At 37.8% G+C, this 16,307-nt stretch overlaps 1 long non-coding RNA gene across 1 annotated transcript in view; it reads right to left on the bottom strand.

Moving 5' to 3' along the window:
* LOC147375917 (uncharacterized) overlaps positions 1–15,961 on the bottom strand; it is a 55,494-nt gene extending 39,533 nt beyond the window's left edge. The window contains exons 1-3 of the long non-coding RNA XR_015161420.1: positions 15,709–15,961; positions 15,527–15,597; positions 1,356–1,418 (exon numbers count right to left, since the gene is read on the bottom strand). This is a non-coding gene — a long non-coding RNA (uncharacterized LOC147375917). The remainder of the gene's footprint in view (positions 1–1,355; positions 1,419–15,526; positions 15,598–15,708) is intronic.
* Between the last annotated feature and the right edge of the window lie 346 nt (positions 15,962–16,307).

Genomic DNA, 16,307 nt, shown 5'->3' with positions numbered 1-16,307 from the left:
CATGGCAATAGATGGGGAAACAGTGGCTGACTTTATTCTTCTGGCTCCAAAATCACTGCAGATGGTGATTGAAGCCATGAAATTAAAAGACGCTTACTCCTAGGAAAGAAAGTTATGACCAACCTAGACAGCATATTCCAAAGCAGAGACATTACTTTGCCAACAAAGGTCCATCTAGTCTAGGCTATGGTTTTTCCAGTAGTCATGTATGGATGTGAGGGTTGGACTGTGAAGAAAGCTGAGCACCGAAGAATTGATGCTTTTGAACTGTGGTGTTGGAGAAGACTCTTGAAAGTCTCTTGCACTGCAAGGAGATCCAACCAATCCATCTTAAAGGAGATCAGTCCTGAGTGTTCATTGGAAGGACTGATGTTGAAGCTGAAACTCCAATACTTTGGCCACTGATGCAAAGAGCTGACTCATTTGAAAAGACCCTGATGCTGGGAAAGATTGAAGGCGGGAAGAGAAGGGGACAACAGGGTGAGATGGTTGTACAGCATCACCAACTCAAAGGACATGAGTTTGGGTAAACTTTGGGAGTTGGTGATGGACAAGGAGGCCTAGTGTGCTGCAGTCCATGGGGTCACAAAGAGTCGGACACAATTGAGCGACTGAACTCAACTGAAGGTCCAGTTTCCCCATCTACAAAAAGGGAGTATACTTATTCAGGTGTGTGTTTTTAAGGATCAACATAGGGTAAATATAAAAATACCAGCCAATAAACCCTTAGTTTCGTGAATTTGACATCAAATAAGCTGCAGTAATAAGACTTTCAAAGGCTGACAAGTAGGTTGTTCAGAGAGAGACAGAGATATTATAATTCAAATCAATAAACAATATAAGGTCAGTACAGTGGGACAAGGCAAACTGATTCAAACAGAGTTAACAGAACACTGCAATGTCTTAGCATAGGCAAAGGAAAAAAGGCTGTGGAAACTCTGAACAGTAATCCCGGTTAATTCTTGTGAGAGACTGCCAATTGAAGACCACAGTTTTATGTGACACTTTTATACATTTGTCCAAATTAAGAGTCCACCCCTTTTGTGATTAAATAATCTTATCAACTTAGTCAATTGGATAGTATTTATTTGACTTTTGATCACATAGTACATTTTGAACTTATAGCACTGCTATCTTATACATTTATATGGTTATTTCAAAATTCCTTGTTTTTCTACAAAGACTCTATAATCTTTAAGGAAAAGGACTGTGCATTTTGTTAAATTTTATCTACCACAGTGCTATTCATGAAATAGATAGTCAAAATGGTTTTAAATAAAGTAGTATCTTGGTTTGAAAATTCTCATAGTGACAAGCAAGATTCTTTGATTACATTATCTGAGTTTCCAACTTACCTCTCATGATACTCCCCTTAGTCTCACTTCATATTCATCCTGCCATCTTTCCTATGTTGTTTCCTGTTAACAGCAACAGAACAGTGAACTTCCATTAAAATCATCCGTGTGTGGAAATGCTCAAAGAAGTTAAAGAATTTGTTACCCATTCTTGCTTTAGGTATGTTGAAACTGAAAGTGTTAGTCACTTGGTTGTGTCTGACTCTTTGTGACTCCATGGTCTTCCATGGGACTCCAGGCATGAATACTCTAGTGAGTTGCTATTTCCTATTACAGGGGATCTTCCTGATCCAGGAATGGAATCCGGGTATCCTGCATTGCAGGCAGATTCTTTACTGTCTGAGCCACCGAGCAAGCCCAGCCTTATGTATATTATTTAAAAGCAAATTCATTAATTAGAAAGATAACACATATTAACTTATTTTCAACTATTAGGGCTTTATTATGAATTGAGATGGAGCTATGTAATTAGCAGGTCAGTAACCTAAGGAGACTTTGAAAATATAAACATATTAGCAGTGATGTTTAGCAGCATGAAATCAGCAGGGTGAGGTGCAGAGTATTAGGTCATTCCAAACACAGAGGATTTAGGCTTCAGTAACAGATGGTGGAAAATTGAGAGGGAATACGAGGTTTCTGTTTGCCTTTGATTAGGAGTTCTCTAACTGGTCTGCATTAGAGCCACTGAGGAACTTTTAAACAATAAAGAGGTGTGCCCCTCTCTTTGACCAGGTGTTGATTGAATCCATCTCAGGTGAGCCAAACAGCCTTAGGTGTTAAAGTCTTTACCAGTAGGTTGTAATGTGGAGCCGGATTTGGATATCCCCCCTGTGGCTGGATATTTACTATAAGGTATCAAAAGAGGTTTAAATAAACAATGGGATACATGTGTCTCTTCTAATTTTGGTTTCTCAGGGTATATGCCTAGGAGTGGGATTTCTGGGTCATATGGTAGTTTTATTTCTAGTTTTTTAAGGAATCTCTATACCATTTTCCATAGCGGCTGTATCAATTTACATTCCCACCAACAGTGCAAGAGCATTCCCTTTTCTCCACACCCTCTCCAGCATTTATTGTTTGTAGGCTTTTTGATGATGGCCATACTGACTGGTGTGAGATGATATCTCATTGTAGTCTTCATTTGCATTTCTCTAATAATGAGCGATGTTGAGCATCTTTTTATGTGTTAGCTCCTGGAGAAATGTATGTTTAAGTCTTTTGCCCACTTTTGGTTTGTTTTGTTTCTCTGGTATTGAGTTGTATGAGCTGCTTGTATATTTTGGAAATTAATCCTTTGCCAGTTATTTCATTTGCTATTATTTTCTCCCTTTTTGAGGGTTGTCTTTTCACCTTGCTTATAGTTTCCTTGCTGTGCAAAAGCTTTTAAGTTTAATCAGGTCCCATTTGTATCCCATTGTTCATTGCAGCACTATTTACAGTAGATGGCAACCCACTCCAGTACTCTTGCCTGGAAAATCCTGTGGATGGAGGAGCCTGGTAGGCTGCAGTCCAGGGGGTCGCTAAGAGTCGGACACGACTGGGCGACTTCACTTTCACTTTTCACTTTTATGCATTGGAAGAGGAAATGGCAACACACTCCAGTGTTCTTGGCTGGAGAATCCCAGGGATGGGGGAGCCTGGTGGGCTGCCGTCTATGGGGTCGCACAGAGTCGGACACGACTGAAGCGACTTAGCAGCAGCAGCAGCAGGTCATGGAAGCAACCTAGGTGTCTATTGACAGATGAATGGATAAAGAAGTTGTGGTATATATACACAATGGAATATTACTCAGTCTTAAAAAGGAACACATTGGAGTCAGTTCTAATGAAGTAGATGAACCTAGAACCTAGAAACTTATACAGGATGAAGTAAGCCAGAAAGATAAATATCATATTCTAATGTATATATAATGGAATCTAAAAAAAAAAATGGTACTGAAGAATTTATTTACAGGGCAGCAATGGAGAAACAGGTGTAGAGAATAGATTTATGGACAAGGAGAGAGGGGAGGAGAGGGTGAGATGTATGGAAAGAGTAACATGGAAACTTACATTACCATATGTAAATAGATAGCCAATGGTAATTTGCTGTTTGGCTCAGGAAACTTAAACAGGGCTCTGTATCAAGCTAGAGGGGTGGGATGGGGAGGGAGATAGGACAGAAGTTCAAAAGGAAGGGGATATATGTATACCTATGGCTGATTCATATTGAGGTTTGACAGGAAACAACAAAATTCTGTAAAGCAATTATCCTTCAATTAAAAAATAAATTAATTTAAAAAAAAAGTTTAAATAAAACATCTTTGTTTACTTTACAATTTTTGTATCAGATCTGGGGAAGATTACTATAGTTTCTTTCCCTTAAAATGCCTGGTGATATTTCTTATGATTTATTTATTTTATTTGTTTGGGTAGCCTTCCCAGGTGGCTCAGTGAGTAAAGAACCCGCCTGCAATGCAGGAGACCCAGGAGACATATGTTCGATCCCTGGGTTGGGAAGATCCCCTGGAGAAGGGCAGGGCAACCCACTCCAGTATTCTTGCCTGGAGATTCCATGAACAGAGGAGCCTATCGGGCTACAGTCTATAGAGTCTCAAAGAGTTGGACACAACTAAAGCAATTGAGCACAGGGCAAAGTAGTGATTGTGTGATTTAAGACTAGCATATGATTTGCTCCAGTAGTTAACTGGTTAATTTGGCAAATTCCATATAGGTCAAATAATTATTTTTTAAGTCATAATTTATAATTTGTATATAAAGGGTCTTTCTATTAATAACAATACACTTTTCATAATAACAATAATGATGCACAGTTTTTGATCTTCAATGAGTATGCATATACATTATGTTAGATTAGATATAATATTCTGTCCCTTCAGATAAAAAATAATAAATGTTTTAAGCAATATTTTTAGAATTATGTATTATGCAGAATTTTATGTTTTTTAAATTTTAAGTAAAAAATACATCAAAGGCAACATACTAAAAAAAAATCTAGCTTTCTGGCAATGAATTAATAAGACTAACTCCATTCTGCCACAAGTAAATCAATGCAGTATGCAATAGATGTCTTAAGTCTGGATATGAAAATATATGTGTATATATATGGCTTGAATATTAGAAAGAGAAAGCTCAGTCTGTTATAAATTCTCATTGCAACCACATATATTAACCAATATTGGAAAATAAGATGGAAATAAAGAATGTGTGAAAATTTAACAGAGCTCACTATGCATCTGTTTCTCATCTGTATCTTATTTCTTGGTATCCTTTAAAGGTAGAATATTCATGAGTTTTAGATCAATTTATCAAGATAATTCAGCCATAAAGAGTGCTTATTTGTCTCAGAAACACAGCTTTCCAAATAAGTTTTGAACTCATGTAAACATTACCAGTATTTCAGTGCAAGGAAGAATTCCTTAGCTTGGAAATGTGGCTTTATTTGAACTTTAAAATCACTGGGGAAATGGGCCCATCAGTTTTATTTTGTCATAAATAACAGTATCAGAACAGCTCCCTTAGTTCTAATCTTAAGGAAGCTTTCACACAGTGGATGTCATTTAGAAGAAACAGAATAAACAATATTTTTTTAACCAATTCTCCTCCACCTTTCTTGGAAATTTACTGGAAATTGGAATTAACTTAGCTACATGAAGTTCAAAATTTCTAGCCCAGTGCTTTTCAATATAAATGTAATGTGAGCTACATACAGACTTTCTGATTTCCTAGTAGTCAAATTAAAATAAGCAGGAATAAACAAATTATTTTTAATAATGTATTTAAGTATTTAGCAAAAAAATTATCATTTAAATATGTAATCAATATAAAATTAATAATGACATATTTTACACTCTATTTTTTTCATACTAGATCTCTAAAACCCCAGGTACAGTAACAATTAGAGCATATCTTAAATCATATTAGCCAATTTCAAATGTTCAATAGCCACATGTAGTTAGTAGCTCTCACATTGTTAATGCTCTACTAACCCCTTTAATAGTGATTAACTATGCTTTTGTAAACAATGAATTAATGTGTCATCAAGAAAGACATATATAATCCTCATAGAATGCAGAGACTATCCTGACACCCCTCCCCCAATCTCCAGTGATATATAAGTATCTCCAGTTGATCTAGACAAACTGCAGAATGGATGAACTGAAATCATAGAATTAAAACTATTTCCTGGAGCTGTTACATTCTGATTCCATACATTTCATAGTACACAGTGAGGGCTGACCCATTTCAACATCAAGTCAAATATTAATGTATAGTGTAACCACTTTAAAGTGTAATGGTTATGCCATTAAAAAGAATGTCTCTTATTTTCATGTTTTCCCTTACCTATGGAAGGCTATTCAAACCTAAAAGACTGGGATAACATCTTTCACAGTGCTGCATCTGTAAGATATTACATCCTGTTTCCCATTAGTTTGAATGGAGAAATTAATCATTGACAAAATGGTGAAATGCTCTCATACGAGGACAAATAGTTTATAATTTTTAGCCATAGGCCTATAGAATAAAGACATGTATTCTAGATAAAAGATGTAACCAAGGGCAATGCATTAACAATCATTTTAAAATGTTTTGTTCTAGTATTGGTAGAGAAGCTATTGATACATGAATATTTTGTCAAAAGTAAATTTGGTGAGATCCCCAAAGTAACTAAAAAAACATGCCTTTTTTAAGGCATAGCTAGGAGATAAATGACTAATTCTTGAGAGATAATTCATAATATTCAATTCAGAGATGGAAAATTATTCTTTCACTATGTGAATTCTTACACTATAAAATATTTCCATTAATATCACTTTACAAAGATGTAAAATTCATATGTTCACTCATGACAAGAAAACTTTCAGAATTTTGTTTCTCCTATTTTTAATAGTGGAGTGGAGTGGAAGTTGTTTATTCTTGTGTTACTCTTTGTGAGCCCATGGACTGCAGCCCGCCAGACTCCTCTGTACATGTAATTCTCCAGGCAAGAATACTGGAGTGGGTTGCCATTCCCTTCTCCAGGTTAAATGTCAACCCAGGGATTGAATCCAGGTATCCTGCTTTGCAGGCAGGTTCTTTACCATCTGAGTCACTGGGGAAGGCACATCTCAAAGACACAGAGAAATCTGAGCTTCTATTAAAACACTACACTCAGTTTTTTCAAATTACTATGAGAAAATGTTCTTATCCATCTTATTGATAATAAATGTGGCTAGCATTTAACTCTATAAATTGTAGTTCTAGCCAGTGTAATACTTACTGAATGTAGATTCATAGGGTCTATTACTAAATGCCAAGTGACATGCTTGGTGTTATGATACATTAAGTAACAGAATACAGTTTATGCCCTTAGGAAATTTAAAGACAGATACATGCAAATATAACTGTAATATAATTCATAAAAACAGCTACTATTTTTGAGTTTTTCCTATCTGATATAGATTATCCTTGCTAATTATATACATTATTTTATTTAATCCTAAAAATAACCTTTTAGATAGATATCATCTTTTATTATATTGGAGGAAACAAGTTTTCCAAAATGTTAAGTACTTTTCCAATGGGCAAATACATGGCAGAGCTATTATTTAAGCTCAGATTTGCTTGATTTTAAAGTTCATGTTTTTAAATAGGTATAGCGAAATAATCTCTACTGTGAAACCATTGAAATGAGAAAGGCATTATACAGACAATATACGTTAAATCCTCTAAGAATTAAATCATTCATGATGTAATGAGTAGGCAATTAATTCTTCCCCTTTTAGAAAATGCTTCACTGACATTAAAAATGAGATGATTTTAAACAATAATTAGGTATTTCCTGGAAGGAAGGAGAGATTGGTCATTCCAAAGATTTATGCTTAAAAACACAAGCTTTTTTAGGATCAAGAATTACTCCGCTATGGTAAAGGATATACTTACAAGAATATAACTCTGATAATAAAGACAACAAGAACAAAAGCTATTGCTATCATTCAGATGAAAAGAAATTACCATTATACAAAGAAGAGTAAGTCAGTGTTGGTGGAAATGGAGAGAAAAAAAACCTGCAAGAAAAGAGTAAGAGATGTGTGGATGATAAAATGAATTTAGTGTTGGACATGTTTGTGAGATTGCTTAAAGATATTCCAATGGAGATGTATGAGAGACTGCTGGATATAGAGCTCTCCATATCAGAGTGGGATGGGAGGGAACTTGGAAATCTGATTTGAAAGCCCATCAGTATGTAGGACTGATTGAAATGACTCAGAAACATAATGATGCCTAAGTTATTATTTACAAGATTATAACTAGGTTATTAAAAACCTACTATTTTTTTTAACTTTTGGGCTAATGACCCACTTAAAGACGATTGATAAAAATGTTGGATGGAGATTCATTCTCTAAAAATATTCCTGAAGCTAGAAATTTAAGGTATAGAAGGAAAAACTCCTTAGCACTTCATTCAATAAGTATTACCAATTTATAAAATAGGATTTATGTAAGTAGTAGTATCTTCTGGACTAACCAAAATAAGTTTTAAATGTCAAAACTTTCAATTGTTCATATGAAAGATTTTCAGAGTGAAGTAAGCCAGAAAGAAAAACACCAATACAGTTTACTAAAACATACATATGGAATTTAGAAAGATGGTAACGATAACCCCGTATGCGAGACAGCAAAAGAGACACAGATGTATAGAACAGTCTTTTGGACTCTGTGGGAGAGGGCAAGGGTGGGATGGTTTGGGAGAATGGCACTGAAGCTTGTATATTATCATATGTGAAACGAATCGCCAGTCCAGGTTCGATGCATGATACGGGGTGCTTGGGGCTGGTGCACTGGGATGACCAGAGGGATGGGATGGGGAGGGAGGTGGGAGGGGGTTCAGGATGGGGAACACATGTACACCCATGGCAGATTCATGTCAATGTATGGCAAAACCAATATAATATTGTAAAGTAATTAGCCTCCAATTAAAATAAATAAATATATATTTTAAAAAGTATTCTTATAAATAATGCATACCATTAATCTGGTTAAGAAAAAATGCTCTTGTAAAAATCTATAATTCAAATTATTATTGTTACAAATAAAAATTCAACCAAGTAAATTTGAAGATCTGATTGGCTTTGTCAAGTGATTCATGAAGCAGTCAGCATCCCATTTAGCAACTGGAAGAAAACTCCAAGGGCTTGTACAAAATGAGAGAGTTTGGGGTTATTTTGTTTTTGGTTATTTTTTAAGAAGAAGGGTAGGGGAAGCTTTCTATTAGCAAAGTGAAAGAAACACTTGTTTTTAGGCCAGGGCATCTTTTGGGGGCAGTGAGTTGGGGAAGGATGGCATGGATTTTATCATGTAGATTGCCTCCCTTTAGAATTCCCCAGATAGTTGATTAACATTATTATTTCTGGCTTCTCCAGTAGCACAGTGGTAAAGAATCCACCTGCCAATGCAAGATACACAAGAGAGAGTTTGATGCCTGGGTCAAGAAGATCTCCCGGAGAGGAAAGGGCAACCTACCCTAATATTCTTGCTTGGGAAATCCCATGGACAGAGGAGCCTAGGGAGCTCCAGTCCATGGGATCACAAACAGTCAGACATGACAGCTATTGAGCACAAATATACACACATTATTTTTTCTGGACAAGGTCAAAACTGCAGCTAGGTTGGGTATTAAATCTAGATTTGGTATCATGAAGTGTAGCATGAATGATGTATTCTGAGTCTGTGGGTTTTCTCTTTAACAGTATGCTATACAAAACAAAAAAAAATAACTATGTGGCCTTACAAATATTTTTTTCTATGATGATAGACAGGCCTTCCCATCATTTTTCCACATGTAAATTATAATTGGGCATTTCTTGAAAATATAAAATATAATTGTAAGCAAAAAGTACTTGCCTTAAGTCTAATAATATACATGTCTATCAGTAAATATTGATTAAAGGTTTTTTTGTTTGTTTGTTTGTTTTATGTTTCTATCTGCCCTAATGTCTTTTTTTCCTGGAGTTTGTGTAGTGGAGGTGGTTTAGTTGCTAAGTCGTGTCTGACTCTTGCATCCCATTACTGTAGTCTGCCAGCCTCCTCTGTCCATGGGATTCTCCAGGCAAGAATATTGGAGTAGGTTGCTATGCCTTCCTCCAGGGAATCTTTCTCACCCAGGGATTGAGTGCTTTTCTCTTAGTCTCCTGCATTGGCAGGCAGGTTCTTTACCACGAGTGCCACCTGGGAAGCCCAATTGTGAGTTATATCATTTTATAATAAACTGGTAAACTAATAATAAAATGATTCTCTGAGTTCTATAAGAGCTATAGCCAGGTAATCAAATTCAAGGAAGAGGTCTTGGAGGTCTCTGATTTATAAGCCAGTCAATAATAAGCAGAGGCAACAACCTGAGCTTGTGATTGTCATTGAAGTAGGGTTGGGAGGAAGTAGGGGACAGTCTTGTAGGACTGAACCCTTAACCTGTGGAATGTGATGCTATGTGGGTAGATAGTGTTGACCTGAAACAAATAGACTGCCACATATTTCTTCAGCAAAGATGAGTTTATTTGGGATCAACAGAGAATTGCAATTCAGCGTCTACAACCATTGTGAGGTGTGTGCAAATCCCCCTTGTGACAAGGGAAAAAGAACACTTTTTACAGAGATGAAAATGAAGTTGGGAAGGTTATATAAACAAAGAGCCCATGGCTTTTCATTGGCTGAGTCCTTGCTGGGAAAAAGGAGGAACCTTTCTTCTTCCTGTTGAGCTCAGCTATTGTCACAGAGTGTGAGAGCTCCCCATTCTGGTCTCCCAAATTTTCTTAATTAGGTTTCTATTTGTTCATTTTTACATTTCCCTCTTTTGACCAAGCTCTTTCTCTGAAAGCATTCTTGTCAATCAAGTGTGGAGTTTTCTAGTTTTAACAGCTTTTTTCCCCTCAATGTTAAGAAAGTCTTTTCCTGCGTATTTGTTGTTGTTCAGTCATTCAGTTGTGTCCGACTCTTTGCAACCCCATGGACTACAGCATGCCAAACTCCGTGTCCTTCACTATCTCCCAGAGTTGGTTCAAACTCATGTCCATTGAGTCGGTGATGCCATCCTACCATCTCATCCTCTGCCATCCCCTTCTCCTACTGACTTCAATCTTTCCCAGCATCAGGGTCTTTTCCAATGAGTTGGTTCTTCCCATCAGATGGCCAAATTATTGGAATTGGAGCTTCAGCTTCATCATCAGTCCTTCCAATGAACATTCAGGGTTGATTTCCTTTAGGATTGATCCGGGATCTCCTTGCTGTCCTGGGTATAATGTCTACATTGGAGGGGAAATGTACAGCTTGGAAACCTAGTAGGGTCATATTTGAGTAACAAGGAGGAGTAGGAGGGAGAATTCTCAAGTATGTTTTTAAATCTAAAGTTTATATATTGTCAAGATTATAAACACTGGAGATCATCTGAAGTGTTATATCATCATCAAAGATTTGGTAACAAGTTTCTAACAGGTCTGGTTGGATATTTTAGGAAACCTATCTCATCTTCATGTTGTCTGCTTCAGTTTTAGGTAGAAAGATAGTCGGTGAAATCTTTACTTTCAGGTCACCAGGTTGCGTGCAGGTGTAGTCAAGGTTCATCACTTTCTTTATGTACGTCAGATGAATCCAAGAGTCTATCCCTTGGAGTTGGCAACACAAATGTTGATTAGTAGTACTTGATATAGATCTTTTCCATGAGAAGCAAGGAAGTTCTTTTGGAGTTTTCCAATAGGTGAAATATACAGTTTGCAAAGTTTGATGCTTAAGCTCTTTGTCCCGGAAGGCCCACTGTAAAAGGACTGATCTACCAAAACATGGCTATTTTTAATAGAAGCAATTAGGCTTTTGTTTATTTGAATCTCTGTCTCTCTCTTAAAAAAAAAAAAAATCAGTTATAGTCAAAAGAAGCAGAAGACAAGTGCATTGGGTATCTTTAACTATCTCAAAGAGTAAGAGTTTATGAGTTCTAAAAGGGGTGGGTCTGATATTTAGGAAGGAACAAGGGCAATGCTTTTGGCCAAGCTATTTGGAGGACCTCTATAAATTTTTCCAATTGAATCTTAATAATGCTGCTAGTGCATTCAGCTAAACCAGAAGATTGAGGGTGGCAGGCGCAGTGAAAGTGTTGCCAAAACTGCCAAAGAGCTCAGACTTGTTGAAGCATCTGGCTAGTAAAATGGGTTTCTCAATCACTATGGAATTCAAGGGAAGTTGCCCAGGTAGGGATGAATTTTTTAAAAAATTTTCTTTTAACCGAAAGATAATTGCTTTATAGAATTTTGTTGTTTTCTGTCAAACATCAACATGAATCAGCCATAGGTATATATATGTCCTCTCCATCTTGAACCTCCTTCCCACTTCTCTCCCCATCCCACCCCTCTGGATTGTTACAGAGCCCCTGTTTGAGTTCCCTGAGTTATAACTTCAAAAGAACTTTGGCCACAGAAGAGGCAATTAGTAAACTGCTATTGCTATGCTATGCTAAGTCACTTCAGTCGTGTCCGACTCTATGCAACCCCATAGACGGCAGCCCGCCAGGCTCCCCCGTCCCTGGGATTCTCCAGGCAAGAACACTGGAGTGGGTTGCCATTTCCTTCCCCAATGCATGAAAGTGAAAAGAGGAAGTGAAGTCACTCAGTTGTGTCCGACTCTTAGCGACCCCATGGACTGCAGCCTACCAGGCTCCTCCATCCATAGGATTTTCCAGGCAAGAGTACTGGAGTGGGGTGCCTTCTCCGAGACTGCTATTAGGGAAGTCTTTAGGCCCAGTGAAAACATACTGAGCATGACAAAAAACACATTTATATTCCTTGGATGAAGGAAGATGTATGAAACCCATTTGCCAGATTTCAAATGGCCCTTCAAGCAGCTTAAAGTGTCTGGGAGCAGTACAAACAGGCTTCCCTGGGTTGTATTTTGGACAAGTGAGGTAAGCAATTTTTACAGCCTTGTTAATGTTTTCCCACCAATATTGATTCATGAAGGCTTTCGTTTTGTCAGTAGACCAATGGCTTAATGCACGTACAGTGGTGAGAAACAGGAATTTTAGAGTCTCTGGCAGGACCAGGATGTTATATGGTCCAAACTGGAGCTTCTCTTTTCTCAAACCAACAACTGTTGGAGTTCCAATCTTATTTTCTCTTTTCTGAGGCCCATTGTTGGACTTCTTTAGCTGCTTTTTCTAAATTAGCATTTGAGGAATTATCTTTTTAGACTAGGATAGAACTTTGGCCTGCTGTTGGCACCTTTAAAGGTCACAATCCTTCCAGAATTATCAGCAATGTGATTTCCCCTAACTTTCAAAGTTAAGTGCAGAATGCCCTGGAATCTCAAATAATAGCTAGAGTGGCATATAAAAGTATTACATTCAATATTTCCTGAAATAGGACCATTTTAAACTTTATTTTCAGTGAAAATATGGAGGCCAAGTCACTTCCACAACATTCCAAAATCAGAAGCTGCTCCAAAATCATATATGCTGTCAATATAAATACTTCGTTTTGTCTTTGACTAAAATACAAGCCCATGTAAGAGCAGACTCTCCAGGGAACTTTACATCATCCAGACCAGCCTTCAGGATTTATGAGAAATAAGGGCTCTCAGTATAACCCTGAGGCATTACAGCCCAGGTCAATTATTTTCCTTCCCAAGTTAAGGTAAATATGTATTGATAGCCTCACCAAGTGGAATACCAAAGAATGTGCTGCAAAAATCAGTTACAGTGAAGAATTTACTTTCAATAGGACTGGATGATAACAATATATTAGGATTAGAACAACAGGGTATCAGTGTGATATCCAATATTGTTTATTACTCAGAGAACCTGGGCAAATTCCCACCCTCAGTTCTTAGGTTTTCTCATTGGTAAAATGGGAGCATCACAGGGGTTAAAAGGGACAATGAGAGCCTGAGCTTTGTAATCTTCTATAATCAGCTTTGTGTCTTGAAGGCCTTCTTTACTTACAGGGTATTGATTATTTCTTAGAAGAGGTTTTGAGGGGTCTATTTGAATTTTGATGGTAAGTGTGCTGTAAAATTTGCCAACGTCAGTTGATGATTTTTCTCATAAGGAAAGTAGTACCTGATTAGATAGGGACAAGTGATCAGTGTTTCCAGAATCAGCTCTGGTACCATCACAGCTGATTAAAAGATGTCAAAGGTTTCATCTAGAAGCCTTCAATTGCTGGAGTTGAAGATTAAGAATTTTGCTGGTCGTCCTTAGAGGATGCCTACCTACATTACAAGAAGGCTGATTTGCCAGGTTAACTAAATCTGGTGTGGACATATTTTCACATTTCATCCTGGCCCTTTTAACTAGAGATTAAAGGACCCAGTCCAGCCCATTAATAAACACAGATTTAAAAGCTACTTGAGTGGAATCAACAACTGAATCTGAAGTCAATTGTAATATTCATGAACAGGTTCATCAGACTATTAAGTACAAGCCTGAATTCTGTTCCAATCAGTCTTTGGAGAAGCTTAGGATTTGTTCTATGAAGCTACCTGGTGATTGCCCAAGCCCAATCATATAAAAAGTTAGTGTGCTGGTCTATCAGCTGTAATTCTAGAAAGTGTTGAGGACTTTCCTAATTGGGAATTTTCATTCACTGTTTGGCCTGGCCTTCACCGAAAAGCACATGAATTATATAAGTCAGGAAACCAGGTTAAATTCGAATAATTAAATTCCTTAGCAAGTCTTTGAGGATCTTTTGTTCCTTTGGGAAAGTTTTTGACCATGGTTCATACTTCAGCTTTAGTCCAGGTAGTATAAGAAATTGAGAGTTTATTTAGCCTCTGTATCCTCATAAATCCTAATTTTAAAGGGACAGGTTCTGACAAGTTCAGAGGAAAATGGTGTGGGAAAAGTTTTGGAGGAAAGAGAAAGTTTGGTGAGGGAATTAACATGGGGACTTTGACCGTATAGTGGAGGTGTAGGCAGTAGAGAAGGGAAGGGAGATGACATTGGAGGTAGAGTCTGGCCTTGAGGAGCCCAGGGACAGAGACAAGATGGTGCCAAAGTTGGAGCCTGAGACAAAGAAGCCAGGTAGAAGAACCTGAGGCTTTGGAGCCATTTTATCTGTCTTTAATCATCTGCTTGTTCCATTTAATCTTGAAATCTTATTTTACAGAGGGGCAATTTTAGACTTCTGATTACATTTCTTAGCCTCAAAATACCAATTGAAATAAGCATTCTACTCAGTCCTAGACATTTTTGAGCTATTTTAATCTAATTCAGTTTTAAAGAAATTAAATTTGGAGACTTCAAAAAGTCCCCATAATGGCCACTGGTATTCTAAATTGCCTTTGGTCAAGTCAGTCCCTTTAGTTAGAAATGCACAAGAGGAAGGTTGTGGTTTTTAAATATTATAATGTTGGCTGGAGTCCCTGTAAGGTTGGGGCGCCTTCAAAATACTTAGGTAATTGGGATTTTCTAGAGACTTTTCCTCTAGAGTAAAGAACAAGTTTTAGGCAGCTTATATAGTTTATTGCACTGATGACAATTCAAATAGCTTGTGAGCCAACCTCATTCAGTCTTAAAGAGGCAGCTTGGGACCAGGGCAGATTTTGTTTTTTTTTTTTAGCCAGTATTCCAAGAGACCCCCGGCACTGTTTCAGAGAAACAGCCCCATTTCTGAAAGAATGGGTCGAAACCTAGCCACCTTCATGAGAAGCAGCCCCTGTTCCAAAGAGAATAGGTGAAGGCTGGCCGTTTCACTCAAACAGTCTGATCTCAAATCTGACAGAAGTGCCAAATCAGAAACTGCAAATGCATGCTAAGCAGCTTCAGTTGTATCTGACTCTTTGCTACTCTATGGACTGTAGCCTGCCAGGCCCTTCTGTCCATGGGATTCTCCAGGTGAGACTACTGGAGTGAGTTGCCATGAGTTCTTCCAGAGGATCTTCCCGAGCCAGGGATTGAACCCACTTCCCTTATGTTCCTTGCATCTGGAGGCAGGTTCTTTACCACTGGCACCACCTGGGAAACCTACTTGCATATAAAACAAGGCTTTAACTGGAAGGACAAAAACTTTAAATAGATCCCAAATAAAGCCTGGAGAGCTTCAGATGGAAAACGTTTGCAAGAGATAGGATCCAGGAGGATGACAAACCTTCAAACTTCAGCCTCCATGAGAAAACTAGTCAGTGACAAAGGGTTGGACTGTGGTACCTCACCTGTTTGCTCAGCAGAGTTGGAGTCCTCAGGAGTCTTCTCTGGTCTGTGTATGGGCCACCAAAATGTTGATCTGAAACCAACAGACTACTAGATATTTCTCCAGCAAAGATGGATTTATTTTAGATCAGTAAAGAATAGAAATTTGCAAGTTCCCTCAGGGAAAGAGAATGAGAATACTTACACGGAGGAGGAAAGCAGGTTCGGGGAAGCCCGGCAGCTCAGCAGTAAAGAACTCAATTGCCTATGCAGAAGACAGAGGTTCCATCCCTGGGTTGGGAAGATCCCCTGAAGGAGGAAATGACAACCCACTCAAGTATTCTTGCCTGGGAAATTCCATGGACAGAGGAGCCTAGCAGGCTACATTCCATGAGGTTGCAAAAGAGTTAGACACAACTGAGCCTGAGTGATTAACCACCAACAACAACAACATCAAAGGAGGCTGGGAGTGGACAGTGAACAGAGTCCATGATTTTCATTTTCTGAGTCCTTGCCAGGAAGAAGAGGAATTTTTCTTCTTCCTCTGTTCCAGGGCATGAGAACTTCCCCTTTATGATCTCATTCTATATAATAGTGTCAGGATTGAGTTAAACTGTAATATTGGCAGCTGCAGTCCTGAGAATTGTTTTTTTGGTGTGGGGAAACCCCACCCCCCAACTCCAGCCCCACCCCTGGTGCACTGGAATTGATGCCAAAACCTATTTTAATTTTATTAAAATAATTATTATTTTGAATAAATTATGAATCTCTTTCACTTTAATACATTTTGCATAAATTCTCCTT

Source organism: Bos grunniens, chromosome 3, assembly GCF_055505025.1.
Source record: "Bos grunniens cultivar Pamir isolate PY7600 chromosome 3, Bosgru_T2T1.0, whole genome shotgun sequence".
NCBI lineage: Eukaryota > Metazoa > Chordata > Mammalia > Artiodactyla > Bovidae > Bos > Bos grunniens.
The sequence above is the reverse complement of the archived record's forward strand: the minus strand, read 5'-3'. Positions and strand labels throughout refer to the sequence as shown.